The 15,723-nt window shown below is 44.7% G+C and overlaps 1 protein-coding gene across 1 annotated transcript in view; it reads left to right on the top strand.

The window, feature by feature from the left end:
* The first annotated feature begins 705 nt into the window (after positions 1 to 705).
* Positions 706 to 15,723, top strand: part of SERTAD2 (SERTA domain containing 2) — a 78,606-nt gene continuing 63,588 nt past the window's right edge. The window contains exon 1 of the mRNA XM_077781839.1: positions 706 to 919. The gene's annotated coding sequence lies outside the window, so the exon portion shown is untranslated. The remainder of the gene's footprint in view (positions 920 to 15,723) is intronic.

Here is a 15,723-nt window from a genome sequence, read left to right as displayed (position 1 = left end):
AAACCCAACAAAAAACCCCCAAAACAAAAACCCCCCAAAACCCCAAAAAACCCAAAAAAAACAAACAAAAAAACCCCCCAAAAATCAAAAAAAAACCCAAAATAACCCCAAAATAAACAACAAAAAAAAAAAAACCAAAAAAAAGCGGAGCTCTCGAGCCGTGACACCTGTCAAGCACAGGCGAGCCGCGGCTCCCCGCTTCCGCTCGGCAGGCGGCTCCGGGCCGAGCCCTTCCCGTGCCCGGGGTCTCGGAGGCGCCGGCCCCGCCTGCCCCGCCGGGGTTCCGCCGCCGCGGCCGCCGCCCCCGCTCCCCGCGCGACCACCTCCCCGCCGCGCCCCCGCGCGCTCCCCATTGGCCGCCCGCGCCGTCCATCAAGCCGAGCCCCGCTGCCGATTGGCCGGCGGCCGGGCCGGCGCGCGGGTCCCGCCCCGCGGGGCTCCCCCCGGCCCTCGGCGGCGGAGTGTCCTCAGAAGACTCGCGGGGCCGGAGGGGCCGGCGGCCGGCCCGCGCTCCCATTGGCCGCCCGCCCTGCCAATCATCCGGGCCGCGGCTCGCCGTTGGCCGGCGGGCGGGCGGGGGGCGGGGCGCTCCCCCCGCGCGGTGCCGCCCTGCGGCCAACTCCCGTGTGTGAGTCACGGCAGCGCCGTCAATGCCGTGTGCGGGCGGGCGGCGCTGCCTGGGCTGCCCCGGCCCCCTCCCCCGGCACAGGGCTGGCGGGCCGCGCTTGTCACCGTGTCACATCCTCCCCGCCGCCTGCCCTCGCGGCTCGCCCTCCCCAGCGCGGCGGCATGGGATAGCGCCGGGCACGGCCGCCCCCGCCGCTCGTTTCGCATTGACCTCCCCGCGGTTTCAGTCCCTCCCCCGCGTGTCCCCCGGGCGCCTCCCTCGCCGGTCCTCGCCGCGGAGCCCCCGGAGCGGGTGAGTGCCGGGCTCGGCCCTCCCGGGCTGGCTGAGGGGGCAGAGGGTGCGGGGGGCCCACAACTGCTCCGAACTTGGGGCATCCCCCTCCCGCCGGGCTGCGAAAGAACGGGGAAAAAAAAAAAAAAAAAAAAAGAAAAATAGGTATAACCCCCCGGCGTCGCTGCCAACTTCGCGCTGCCGGCGATTGTGATGTTGATTTTATTTTGGTTGTTTTTTTTTTTCCCTGATGGTTGATGTGAGGGTATCCCGAAAGGGAGCAGCCCCTCCGTGCCGGGCTCCGGGCACTGTCCGCGCTGGAGGAGCGGGGAGAGCTCCTTTTGGAATTCCAGGTGCTCCATCCTCCTCCCCGCGCTCTCAGCCTGGATGCTTCGCTGTTACCTGGCTTCTCTCGCAGGAACATGCGTGCTGGGAAGGGGGAAGCCGTGGTCCGCAGCTTTGGGGAGTTTTGGTGTCTTGGCTTGGGATTGGGAGCGCTTGATGTGAAATCGTTATGTCTCTGTTTCACTGCTATTGATTTTTCTTTTTTTTTTTTTTTTTTTTTTCCCCTCAATGTATTTTTAGAACGTGAATGTGGTATATGTTCTCGTGTGCTGTATATACAGAGCAGCTAAAATAAAACAGAGGCGTGGAAAACCCCAGCGAATACAGCAGCGCACAGGGCATCCAAAGCCTCAGTGCTCTGCCGGGTTCATTTATTAATATTAATTGCTCGATCTTTGTAATTTATATCATATGGAATTGCTGAATTGAAGGTTTACCAAACCTCACAGGGCTCCAAAATCTTCTATCTCAGGCATCTGAAAAATAGATCTACTGAATTTTTGTTCAGAGGAAGGGCCAGCATCATTCTGGGAATCCTCCACATGAAGTTTCTCTTTCTAAAGGCAAGCACCCTGGTAAATAAGTCATAGTAAAGCATGGCTTTACTCAGTGGGTGCTCAGGTGTGTGCAGAAGGCCAGAGGGTTACAAGAGAAAATGAAATCTTTACTAAATCTTGTCTTGCTTTTATCTATAAATAGAGGGAGGGAAACAAAAATAAATCAGCTGTGATATTGACATCAAATAGAAAATCAGTCCTTTTCCCAGGGGTAAACTTGTCCAACGTGACCTGAAAACTTCCTAAATTTTGCCTTTATGGGGAGGGGTTCTTCAGCTGCGGTCTGTTGAATCAGTACAAAGTGGGCCTGCTTCTCCTCTGCAACGGGCTTGGCACCAGTGTAACTTCATTAACAGAGCAGCTTTGCATTAATGAGAGGAGCAATCAAGAAACTCAGGTTTTGAGGAAGGCCCCTGTAGTAATGACGTGACAAGTCGTGATTCCTCCCCTCATCAGCCCCAGTGACACCACCCTTACTCACCCGGAGTGGCACTTCACTGCGCAAGTGCTCCCTGGATGCTTCTGTGACTGCTTGTGTACTACGGTGCCACTCTGGGTGAGGTAGAGCATGTTTTTCTCAGAGCTATTTTATTCCCTTTCCTTGAAATGACAACGCGTTGGATAACTATTTTTATCTTGGGCCACGAAGAAAACTTCTGAGGATTAAATGTAAATCTGCTTTGTTAAGTGACCGTACCAAAACCTCTCCCTGTTTAAGACTTCTGCGCCGCCAAGTGAAACGGGCAGGTAAGTTTTCTGTGCGTTTTAGCTTTCCCTCGTTGCTACAGAAAGTAGGAAAAAGATTGTTGAAAAATTAATTATCTTCTCCTGAAATTCCTCTGCGCCTGTGGGATTCCACACCTGTATGCGGTGCTCAAGTTGGAGTTGTTTTCCTAATTCCCCCCAGACGTACACATGGCACTGTTAAAGTGTTTGCTATTGAAATCACTGGCAGAAGGATCAGGCCCTCGGCTGGTTTTCTTTACAGCAGTTGTTAATGACTTGGATGTGGTGTTGTAGAAAAATGATATTATCTGGTGTGTCCATAGCTCAGATCCGCTGTCTTACTACAGTCTCTAAGAAGAAAGCTCTGTGCTAAGTAGCCTGTAAAGAAAATGTCTAACAAAGCAGAGTTGTCTTCTGCCTTTCTGCGCTTATTTATAAATCTCTTGAAAGTTTGTGTGATACTCTTTCAGAACACGACAAGATCCCTGCATGTTTGTTTCATGTTTTCATTTCCTCGTATGACTGTGTTCATTGCTAAGCCTTTGTGTCACTGATTGAGATGGTATTGTAATTAACATTAATTATGCAAACTAGATTGTTTTTAGAGGCTCTCCAACTCTGTATTGATACTGTCAACTTGTTTGTTTGTTGAACAAAAATCCACGCATTTCACCGTTCTCAGAGGAAATAGATTAACCGATTCCAAGTTAATACATGCATGGGAAACCATAGCAAAAAATCAAGTAGTATTAGCTCAAATGGCACACTGAATCTTGATGGATGTGGTGAACCGAGTGTGGCTGGATCTGAAATATCAAGGCAGGGCAAACAGGGGGAGCAGGAAAGGAGACTCGAGGTACAGTCATCTGGGGAGGGTGTTTACACTGCAGAGTTCCATTACAATTTTCCAGACAGACAGTACTAGGATCAATTGGGCCAAATTCTGCCATCCCTAATTGAATGAAATTCTCACTAAAATATACTGGAGCTGCCTGCTTGAATTTTTTTGAGAAATGGAGAAAAATAGCAGAGTTTACTTCATTAAATATTTAGGACATTTTTGATTTTAGACTTGGAGAAGATATTTTCCTTAAATTTGGTTTAGAAGGTGTTCCTGGTTTGTCTTTTTAAAAGAAAAGCTTAATAAAAATATCTTTGAAATATACATCCGTGTAGCAATGGTAACAGTTTATAGTTTTTTTACAATGTTAATTGTAGTGACATCCACAAAAGGCTCCATGTCTGATTCTGAATCACCCTCTTGAAACCCTTTTGAGCTGAGAAGGATTTTAGAATTTCTCCCTAGAAGTCACAATTGTTGCAATATTTGTATTTTGTATTCTTCTGTACTCTTAGGAAGAAAACCAATAGAGGTGGGGACAGTTTAAATGGGAATTGGTTGTCATGATATCACATCTGAAAATATATGCAGACTGGCAGATTATTCCCCGTCTTAAAAATCAAGTCTCTCTAACTTCTCATTTAAATAAGCAAAATTTGGTTTGCAGCTTGCTTTGGGTAATAAAAGAGATTTTTTTTTGTTGTTGTTGTTTCTACTTTTGGTGCAGTGGTCCTCTGGAAAGGTAGAAACGGCGCCCTGGGGCTCAGCAGAGTGGAGGGTGTATAATTATATGGGAAGGCTCCATAGCATCAGTGAATTAGCATTAGCAGCTGACTGAGTTTGTTAAGTTGTAGAGATGGCATTATGGAAATCAATAAAATTCTGATTTCTTTTCCTTATTGCAGATTCCTTGTTAAAAGGAAAAGATGCTATTTGTTTGTCTGCCTTTCATGTAGGCTTGCCAAACCATTAGTTGATTTGGAAAGGCAGGTTTTTCAGTTCTGGCAATCGGCAGTCAGGTTTGTTTTGTTTTGCTTTTTTAAAACTCTTTTTAATCTCTATTTATTAGATTGTCTTCCAGAAATCACGCTAACATCCTGGCCTGCAAGTGGCTTCATGTGTGTCTGTCAGCAGAGGCAGAAGGGAAGGTCACTTATTTTCCTTATGACATGCTGGTGTGGCACTGTTTGTTGTAGCCCAAAAGCTCTACGTTCCTGTTTCTGCTTTAAATTAAGTTCTCCCAAGGATTTGGAGGATACCGATGCTGAAATCCACATTCAAAATAAAAGAGAAATAGTGCCGTTAACTGTTTTCAGACGTGTGTGTCAGGAGGAATGATATTAAGTGCTGTAAGATGTATAATATGCGTTGGCCTTTATTTCTTTGTCTCAAAGCTTCTCCTGCTTTTATACCAGAGATACAAGTACCCAGATCATTCATCACACTGAGACATGACAGACCACCAGCCTTATGTTGCACGCTGTGGAACATGTACGATGCATTAGGCTCTGATGATCTATATAAAACATTTTAATTGGGAGGAGCTGTGAATGGGAACGGCTGTCTTCTCATCCAAGGCTTTAGCTTTTTCTTCTCTTCTTCCCGATTGAAATGAAACTTCAGTTCACCACCAGATTATTCTGGTTTAATGTGGCTGTATGCTATGACTCTGATGAAATGGTTTTTCATGCTAAAGTACAGTGCGGGGGACCCCTTTGTGGTGGATGCTAATTTGGTGGATTTTCTGGAGCTAAGAAGGTCCAACCCTGCAGCTTCCTCGAGGATGCAGTGGGGAGCATCTGCTGTGTGACACGTGAGCAGCCTATGTAACAGAGCTGGGATGTCACGAGGCTTGTGGAGCACCTTCTTGTATGAAGAGAAACACTCCGAAATGCTGGCTGCATGATGCAGGCAACACTGAAGATCAGCAACTTGGAAAATTAATACTGTGGTGCATGTTGATGTTTCAGGGGGAATTCTGATGGAGGCGTGGTCCCAGCAAAGGTAAACTCATGGGTCTGGCAGCAAAGGTGAAGTAGCAGCCTTGCTCTTATCTCTTTGGTAACCCAAAGCTGTTTGCTGATAAACTGGCAAAATTGTGTTTATAGTTTCCCTATGCTTTGTTTCTGTTAATCTCTAATTAAGTGGATCCAGGGAAAGCCAGCATGGTGCTTTTAGTGCTCCACTACAGCTTAGAAATGACACTCTGCTTTCTAATGATTACAAGTAGGTGAAGTGACAGGAAGGGCAGAGATGTTGGAGTAATGTGATCTGGAATTAAATTCCTGATTCTGTTAAATATTTACCCATAGCTGTAGTGATCCACAGTACTTCATATCTGCCATTGGCCACATGTGTCCAGTTAAGGACAGTTTAAAAGCACAGAAATACAGGGGGGAAGAAAGAAAAAAAGATAAAGAGACCTTAGCTGAATCAGAACAAAATCTCTTTAGCTCCTACCATTTGAAATAGGGAGGAATCCCAAGAAATAACAAGGGTAAAGTCTCTCACAGCTGCAAGATGACTGTAGTGATTGTGACTCTGAACAAGCAGGTTCTAGATAGAGAAGGAATTGTAGTTACTCTGTGGTCTTGTCATAACCCTGTAATGTGGTTAAAGCATTAGTTCTGGAAACAAGTACATTGAGAGCTTGAAGTCGTTTCCTTAAAAAGGTACCAGTCTATATTCATGTATTTTCTGTGGGCCAAAATAAAATACTGCTTGTTGGATTACCCAATTTCAATATTGTTATTAAAAAAAAAGAAATGCATCCTATTTTCCATCTGTCAGATTAAGTTAGCTATTCCTATGGATGCCTTTTTCTCTTTTATCTTTGTTTGTTTGTTTCCTTCTAAGAACCTTTACATCATCTGCTTTCCTACTTTCTGTCCTACTGAATTCCTTTTTCATTGTTGTTTTGATTCCTTCCACTTAATTCTGGAATGTTTTTTTCAATTTGTTATTGTTCCTTCCTAGCCTTAATCAACTACCAGTGCTGCTGCTTGCTTGTAGAATCACAAGGTCCGTGTTGAGGAGTGTCATGCCAATAATATTTAATGTCCTCTGTCCTCAGGAAGGGAAAGGTTTACCACTGCTGACCTGTAGTCCCATGGAAAAGGTGAAGGGAGAGCCTGTTGGAGGTGTGACTTGGATCAGTGCAGTCATTATACCCAGGTGTCATCAGCTTCCAGTGCCCTGTGCTGTAGCAAAGCAGGTTTTTTGCTTCTTCTCTCCTTTGCAGAGCTCACTTCTTTTTGTTGGCTTGTTTTTCTGCTTCTCTTTATTTGGCTGTCTTTTCTAATTTTGTCTTTTTTCCTCTGTAATTTGTAATAGCTACTGATGACCTCTCAAACTGCATCACAGGAGTGTTAAGGCTAGGTCTTTCCCTCATCCTCTCTGGAATATTTGGCTGTTGCCAAAGAAATTGAGGTCAGAATCAGTGTCTCTTTAAGTACCATGCACCAAAAGTGTATGTACATGTGTTGAAGACAACAAAATACTGTTAAAAAAAAAAAAAAGTCAAGATTTGTAAAGTTAAAAAAGCTAATATTTGTTTTAAGATGCATTGTGAGAACTAAGGTGTAAAATGATATAATGAATAAAGGCAAGGATGCAGCCTTTTTCAAGTGCCTTTAAACCTTTTTAAAGGAACACATCAGTTCTTTGCTGGACCTACTCAACTGAAGGAAGGTGAGCCATCCTCCTTCCTGTGAGAGGGAACAAATCTGATAGAGCTGAGGTCTTTAGGCCTGGTGGTGGTGGTGATTGTTGCCTGATGTCAAGTGAAGGAAGTAGTGGCAGATATGCAGTGGAAAAATGCCCAGGAACAGGCATTCAGCCAATCCAAGGAGGCTGTTTTAACTGTCCTTTGATTTGGAATATTTTTAGTTCAGATATTTCAGTGCAAATTCTAGAAAAGGCAGTTTCTCTCTTTTCAGATAGGCATGCTACAAAAATCTGCCAATCTTGAAAAATCCAAAAGAGGGAGGAGGTAAAAAGTAAATCTCAGATACAGTTTTCTTCTGTCCCTCCTGCCATGTTCAAAATGATATCTCATCTTGTTCTTATCCTTGTTCAGAATAAAAGCTGTGATAATCCATTTCCTTTGCTGTGATAATCCCTTGCCCAAATGTCCTGGTAGCATTATTTGATTTTGGTGCTTGGACAGCTATCATATCGCTCCTACAAAGCAACAGTAATAGATGTTACAAACAACAATATAATCCAAGAAATCCAGAGTTAAACTGCTTACAGCAGAGACTAATTGCATGCTAGAGAGTATTATTGTGTCTTCCTGATTGATGTCCCTCATTGGCCAAGACAGACTTGCAGATGAGTTCTTAACATATTATTTAACAACATGGTAGTGCTCTGTGTTTAAATTGCTTGTTGTTGTGGGGTTTTTTATTGCCCCTCCCCAGTGTGGGGTTCAGATCCTCCTTATTAGTTTTATAGAAAAGCCACAGATCCAGATTCCTTCTGGAACCATTGCAACATGAGGGAACAAAGTGTAGGGATTTTTTTCAAGAGCTACTAAAGTAGCCTGTGCTCCTTGCCCAAGGAGAGTTAAGAATCCTTATAATCGCTGGGGCTTTCATGTGGTTTTATTTTTTATTTTTCCTTTGACTTTCTTTCCCACTTGAACCCTAATCCTGAGGGAGCTGGAGCAATTACCCAGCCTATCTTACATCTTCCCATTCAGAAGAGGATGGAGTGGGAAAGAAGGTCTGCATTGGACCTCAGATATTCTCTCTAGCCCCTTTGCTACCCCTAAGCCACACTACTTCAACCTGAAAAACAGCAGAGGAAAAAATCCTGCTTGAACACTTTTTCCTGGCTTTAATGAGAGATTTTTACAAAGAGAGGAAATAGTGTAGGTGAATGCATCTAGCACCCTGTAGGAAAGGGTCACCACCACAGGGATGCTGCTGAAAAAGGATGCCAGATCCTCCCAGACTCTGTACCAGGCTCTTTGAAAGGCTCCTGTGAAACAAAGAAGCTATATAGCCAGTGTATATGTATATTTCTGAAGGTTATGCTGGATTTCTGCCATGCCACAAACCCAGATTAGAATAATTTATAATAAAAAGTGAGGCATGGATTCCAGAAGTGGGTAATATGATGGGGGAAAGAGGGAAGTGAGTAGCAGAGAAAGCAAATCCGAAGGTTTTCTGGTCCATAGATGTACCCCAAAGTGTGCATTTACTGCCACTGTCTGTAGGAAGAAGCTACAGTCCTAATTTTTGATGTCAGAGATGACTGTTACATAGTTGGTTTAATAGACACACTGTGCACTGCTGTTTGTTTATTTATTTGCACTGGGACTGGGGATATTTCAGGTACTTTCCAGGTGCTTACAGATAATTTCTGCTCCAAGGGCTTCACAAATCAGAGAGGCCGGAGGAAAGTAAATGGGTGGGAATTGAGTGCTGAGAAGCAGAACGAGATTCACAGGATGCAGGGCCCTTGAGAGCAGTGCAAGCATGTGGCAGAGGTGTTGTGCAGGTAAGATGGGGAGGAGGATGACTGCAGTGGCCTCCAGGAAAGAAAAGGGCACCTGGTATGTCTGGAAAACAAGAGAGATCTTTTTGCTTTTCCTCTGCATTTCAAGTCAGTCTGTGGTCAGTTTAGAGCTCCCAGCTCCTCATCTCTCTCTTGGATCCTCTCCCCTGTATTTGTGATTGTGTGATGTGGTGGCTTTGAAAGTGGAGTTATTCTGTCGTGTTCTATGCAGAGAAATGCTGTAAAAATGGGAGAGCAGGAGAATGAGGCACATGAGGTGCGTGCAGACAATATGAGGCTTGACATGGCCAGGGAGAAGTAGCATTGGGGTTTTGCACAAGCATTCTTTGGGGCACAAAGTGTCATCATCTTCAGTTATTTTTTTTTTTTTCTGTGATTAAGGCCCTGAGCATGCCTGTAATGCGAAACAGAAAACATAAAGAAAATGTTTTCTCTTCAGCCATCATTCTAGCATGCTTATGTGTGTATGAATCATTCCTCCTCCATCTGGAAGGATGAGATGCAGAGCTCTTTTCTAAGGAGGTATCTAAAGTACATCCTCATAACAGCCAGCAATTGGCATGACAAAAGGGTTATAGCAAGTGGCTGGCACTTTTCCCATCCATCTTGCCACTGGAAACATAATGCTTTTGCAATGTGCTTGTTCTTCAGGCACCAGTGTGCAGAGCCAGTCCTTGGGACATGCAAACAGAAAAGTTACACGTTGTTTGCTTTTCTTTGTGCACCTCCTCAGCAGCCCAAAAACTGGGAAGAGGAAATAACACTGATAAACTGTTTTCCTTGTTTGAAGCATGATGTGGAGTGGATGGGAACAGTGGGGTACTTGTGGAACATCCCCAGGGCAGAAGGCATTTGGCACTGCCAGTGTGACATCAAGTGTGGGAGAAGACTTTGTTTTGCTTCTAAGCTTGTATGCTTTGCACAGAACAAGGGAAAATATAGTAGTATTGAGTGCACAAGGAAAAAGGTCTGATTTTTAAAAATGTCATCTGTTGTTCATGTGTTTACATACAAGATGGTTTTATCTTGTATGTATTTTGTCTTTCACTTGATTTGCAACAAGGCTAAGGCCTGAATCCATTTAGTCTTAAGTGTTCCTGTGATGTTCAGAAAGGGTTTTATTGCACTTTTTTTGGTAGAGGAGTGTTTAATGTGGTGTCAGAACAGGCAGTAGAAAGAAGGGCCCCTAAATCTGAGTGCTCTGCTTTAACAATTCTGTTGTTACCTTTCTCTTTTCCTGACCATGATTGGGAATGTCCTTGTCTTGCAAGCAGTGGCCAGCTCTGTATGTAGTTCAAACCTAAATGTAGAAACTGGGTGTTGTTCTGCTGAAGCTCCTTGGGGCACTCTTGAAACTCACCAAATACATGTGCATGGGATTGGACATGTCTTTGCTGTTTCCTTCTTTTGGAGGTAGGAGAGTCCAGGATTCATTGCCTGCCCTCAGGGTCTTTGATGCAGTAATGAGCTTGTGTTTTGGACCAGTTGTTCTCAAAGCTGGGACCAATGGCTTTTCCTCCCTGGAAAGTGCCCCTGCAGACAGGAAAAGCCTCTCTGCCCCCCATCCCTGCTCTGCTTGTTAACCAGTGTCTGTTCAGCAAGGCAGGCTCATTCCTGCTGCAGGAGCTGAGAGGATCTCTCCACCTCATGCAGGATAGTCTGGAGGTTTAAGGCACTGCTCCTGCAAGACCTCAGCTGACTTGGATTGCAGTGGGAATGGCAGGGAGGAAGTCACCAGTCTGTCTTACTGGAGAGCACCAACTCCTGTTCTGCTGCATGGAGAAAGCAGGCTGCTTAGTGCCTTGTTCATGAGGCTTTTTAAAGGACAGGTTTCTGCCTCAGTATACGGATGCAGAAACTTCCTTTCTGCTTCTTTGCAAAGGGTGGGTTCAAGATGCAGCCCTGTTCTTGGCATCTCATATGAGCTGACTCTACACAGTGACATGCTGGCTTCAGGACTTCCAAGTACTCTCCTGTTCCTTGGTATACTTTGGGTTTGGGTTAGAGGAGATGGATGGTGGGTCTGGAGGCTTTCTGCTGCAGGGCTCCTCTTGTGAGGTGAGAACAGCCGTGCCCCTTTCCTTGGAGCTGTGTGACTGCGGGCAGGGTCTGTGAAACCCTCCCGTGCCACTGAAGCTGAACACTGTGTATCAGTCTGCTTTTAGGGGGCTGCTCTGGATCTGGGATGTAAAATGTCCTAGAAAGCCATTCTGCCCTGGAGAGTGAAATCCTCTTGCATATTAGGGCACAGTGTTGGACTTTGTATCCGGGGAGAGCTTTTCTTTGACTGTGTCTCAAGCTTCTGTGTTATGCATCTTTTTGCTGATACATGATAGCCCGGAGAAGACCCTTCAGGCAGGGATGCTTTGTTACTTTCTTTAGCTTCATAATTCCTGTTTCTAGTATTGTGCAATAAACACAATTAGCATTTCTGGTTTACTTCAGGGTGTGTGCTAGCATGTGAAAAGGATTTGATATGTTAACTCTGCCATCTTTCTTACCTGTGCCTGAGATATGACCTGATTATGATCTTTCCTGATACATAACAGCTTTGGAAAGGAAGTAACACTCCCTATACTTTCAAAAACACTTGAGTAGCTTGACTTCAGTGTGCAGTACATTGGTACCTTCAGTCTCTTGCTTTGAAAACTGGTTTCTGGATCCTGCAGAGCACAGTCAGCAGGTGGAGGATGTTCACATTGCACACTTCACCTGCAGTGTCCAGCTGGGACGTGCTCTATGAATATAAATTTAGTTTTGCTTTTCTTTGTGTCATGGGTCAGAGTTTACAGTCTGGGGACCCCCGAGGCAGAAGAATTGCTCTGCCATGTGTGTATGAGCACACTCAGCAGGTGTAGTTTGTCCTCTAAAGTGTTTGGTATTTTCTAGCCCGAGTCAGCCGTGGGTATTTCCACTTGTTGAGAGGCTGAAGACCAGGTTCCCATGACCTAAATTGTGCCTAAGTCTCTGTGCTTGAAGGCCAGGAGTCAGATGGAAGAAAATAAAAGATACAGTGACTTAGGTGCAATTTAGGACATAAGAATCTGGCTCCTCCTCTCCTGAAATACCAGTGTGCCAGAAGCATCTGATGTAGGAAGCTGCTAGGAACAGGCCAGGCCAGTGACCATATTTCACTTTCCAAGGTATTTCTAAACATCCCAAACTAGACTTTGCACCTTTAACCAATTTGAATTCTCAAGCCAATCCCTTCAATGTTAGGCAGAGCAAGGAACCTGATCCAAGCAGCACTGCTGATTACTGGAAAGGTCCTGACATCTCGCTTTACCCTCTGGAGAGTAACTGGAGGGGTGGGGGAGAGGCCTGGAGCTTTGTTAGTACATGTGTTGTTTTCTGCCTCTGGGGATTTTTGTTGTTGTGCATGCTCTTGTTTTTCCATCTTACACAAAATCTGAAAGCTTGTGTTGCAGCTGTGGCCTAGGAGGAGTAGGCAATGTTACCCATCAGAAGCAGACAGACCTGGTGATGAATGAGGGGGAATTTTGGGCTCTCCAGGGATGTTGAGGTTGCTTTGCAGCCTTCCCAGGGTGATGGGCTGTGGGGGACTGAGCCCTGTCAGGCTTGCTTGTGGTCACAAAGAGTGTGATCTCTCACTGTGTTGGCCCTGGTAATCTCTGACTATCAGTCATCCTCTTCTTGTTTGGAGGAACTTTGACTTAATGAGAGATACCCCTTGAGCTTGAGTAACTTCTACTTGAAGATACTAAGCTCTGTGAATACTGCAGAATATAATATCCTATGCATTTGAGCCCTTCTGAGTGTAATGCAGTGCTGTTCTTGGAATGATTTGTTTCAACTATAGGGCCAGTTTAAATAGAACTATTGAAGTACATGTTGCTGTTCATCATACATCAAAAAGTGAAGTCCAGTGAATAATGAGTTACCACGGGGCACCATAATGAGATAAGAACTCATCATAGCTTTGCAATAAATGGCAATGTCATTAAAAGAGAAAAAAAAAAAAACTTTTTGTCTATAAGCTTAATTGGAAAAGCCAGAAATCTTGAGTGGAGATTTTTAGCATGCTGACCAACTGAAATATATTGTAATAAGAGCAAAATTATGTGTGCAGAGAGTGTCCAGTATTTTGATTGCTGCATGAGACACATGGCTTTGGGATATTTTCCTATGTATGCCTTTTGTGTAGGTAAGTGACAGTACCTGATTTTTGGTCCTGGAGGGAAAATGTAATCTCTTATTATTGAGCAGCTTTCCAAGATGCAGCAGTTGTCATTAAAACTCAACAGTAGACCATGGGGCTGAATTTGGCAGGTGAATTCTTCTTCCCCTAAACATTTAATGGCAATGACTTGCAGTTATGTCATGCCATAGTTTTAAAGTGTGCAAGGCACTTTGACTCATTTATGTTCTCATTCAGGTTTCTAATGAGCATACAGAAGCAGCTGCTTTCTGGGATTGCTGATAATATGAAATATGGTGAGGGTGGCCAGCCCTGGTGGGTACAGGGGTATCAAGCACTCCCTCTTTCACTGAGTTTTGCAGAAAAGCCTCTATACTCAAATTTCCTTGACTGCAGAATGTGGCTCTGCCCTGCAGTTTGTGAAATATTTTAAATAAAAAATTCTAAGAGGAATGATGTGGAAGATCCATGTCACTTTTCTTCCCTTTGTGGTGCTTACTTTAAGTTATTGCTTTTAGCAAGTAGAATCATTATACCACAGTGGTCTCAGGCATAGTTAAGGAGGACACCATGATCTGCCCATCTGCAGCAGCTCTGCTGGAAAGGTCTCATCTGCAGGAGCCCTTGTTTGCTCTTAAGGATGAAATGCAATTGAGCATCTGGTGAAGTCTGCTCTATGGTCTAAATTAATAATAAATATATACCCGGGGATTTTTTAATCCTTGGTCTTGAATTGATTATTTCCTACCAGTTGTAGGACTCCAAAGAGTCCTACTTTTTCTTCCATAAGAAAAATAACCTGAAGGCTTCAAGGTTTGGTGGGCAAATGCAACACTACAGGTAAGATGTGGCAACAATAATGCATGAAGAGCAGTGTGAGGAAAAAGACAACTTCCTGCTCTGTGGTGTTTTTTTGTTTTTGTTTTTTTTTTTTTTCCCCTAATTACATGGAGTTGGAAGAGTGAGCTGGTAGGATATGAATGTTGCCATCCAACAAAAAGTGTTGTGATCATGGGTGCCATGCAAGCATGAAGCTACAAGAGACTATGATGTGTTTTGGGGAACAGACCAGGAATAATTCAGGCCTGCATATGGCTTTCTCTGGTTTCTACCTTAACTAGGTAGGTTAAGGGAATGTCTGCAAAGCTAGTGCCCAAAGCTGGAATTGTGCTCCCTATTCCAGTTAAACCAATGTGTAAATAAACCAGTTCACTTGATGTTCCCATTAATTTGGACTGCTTACCTTTCCAGTTTTTCTAGCTTGTGATTTGAGCAGAATGAGCCAGTAGGAAAAATGACAGTCTGAAACTGGCTTGGCTTGTCTCTGGCTCTCCCCAGAAATCCAGTTCCTTTTCTACCACCAAAATGGGGCCTGGCTCCATAGCTATTGTTCAGGACACCTGAGACAGCAAGATCATCTGCCACTGCCTAGAAAAGGACAGCAAGGAAAAACTTTCAATCCTTTGCCAGCTTCTTCTGCATCTTTCTACCTGCTAAAGCCTTTCTCCACTGTACAAATGGCGTAGCAGCTGTGGCTTGAAAATCCCTGAGGCTTTCTCCTCACCCTGGGGTATTTAACTGTGTCCAGCCCTGGCACTCTCATAGGCACAGGCAGCAGGAGCTGTGTGTGGGCCCAGTGTCACATCTGTGCCAAGCACACTGCTCTGCCTGTGCCTCCTTCCAGCACAGCCACAAAAGCAGGCTGGCCTCTGGGAAGACAAGTTGTGCCATTTTTCTGACTTGAGACCTTCAGGCCTGTGATGACCTTGAGCCTCTTATCCCTGAAGAAGGGAATATCATGAAGAAGCCTAATGGGGAACCAAAACTTGGGTTACTGAGGGATCTCTGGGACCAGTCAGTTTTCCCACTGTGTGTGTGAGGGGGAATGGTGAAAGGAGAAGGAGATTGGGTTCAGCATTTAATTGGATTGTGTAACTCCAGTGTAGCATGTTCATGACGTGTGTTTCTGACTTCACCAAGAACCACTGAAGGTGCAAAGCCCCTCGGTGTCCTCACTATTCCAGGAAGTCAGACAAGCTTTTGGCTAAGCAGTCAACAAATCCACAGAGTGCCTTTGGTCTTTTGATGCCTGTGGAAAGAATAGTTGGCAGTAGAAGTAATTTTCTGGCTTTTGTTGCTGACTGTGACAAAAAAAAGTCAGCTTTCTTGATCTGCAGTGATGCCAAGTCTGTGTGCAGGCTAGAAAATGCAGCCAGTGGTCTTTCCCTGGTGCCTTGCATCTTTGGAAAGAGATTTTATGGGTGTTAGAGTAGACCTTAACCTTTCATGAGATCTGGTAGAATTCAGAGGTCTGCAGCTGAGATCTGAGGGCTGCCTTCTGGTCAGGCTCACTTCACCATCATTTTTTATGTGGCTCTGCATGGGGCAGCAGTAGAGATTTTGATGTTCTGTATTCTCACACATCACTCCATGCTTTGGTATGCTGCCTGTGTATCAGTGGATACAGCTGGAATGCTTGCCTACCAAAAGTGTTTCCTTTTTTCCCTTGATATTGCTAGAAGCCATTCTCAAGTACGTTTTGCCAGACAAAACCCCAAGATCTACCCTAGGCTCTAGTGGGAGAAATGAAGCAGATTGCAAACTCCCAGAAAGTTGTTTGAATGTTGGTTGAGGAATACCACCTGAGAAAGGGGTATTCTTGCTTCTTGAGGAG

Source organism: Lonchura striata, chromosome 3 (genome assembly GCF_046129695.1).
Source record: "Lonchura striata isolate bLonStr1 chromosome 3, bLonStr1.mat, whole genome shotgun sequence".
Lineage (NCBI taxonomy): Eukaryota > Metazoa > Chordata > Aves > Passeriformes > Estrildidae > Lonchura > Lonchura striata.
This window is presented reverse-complemented; position numbering and strand designations above follow the sequence as displayed.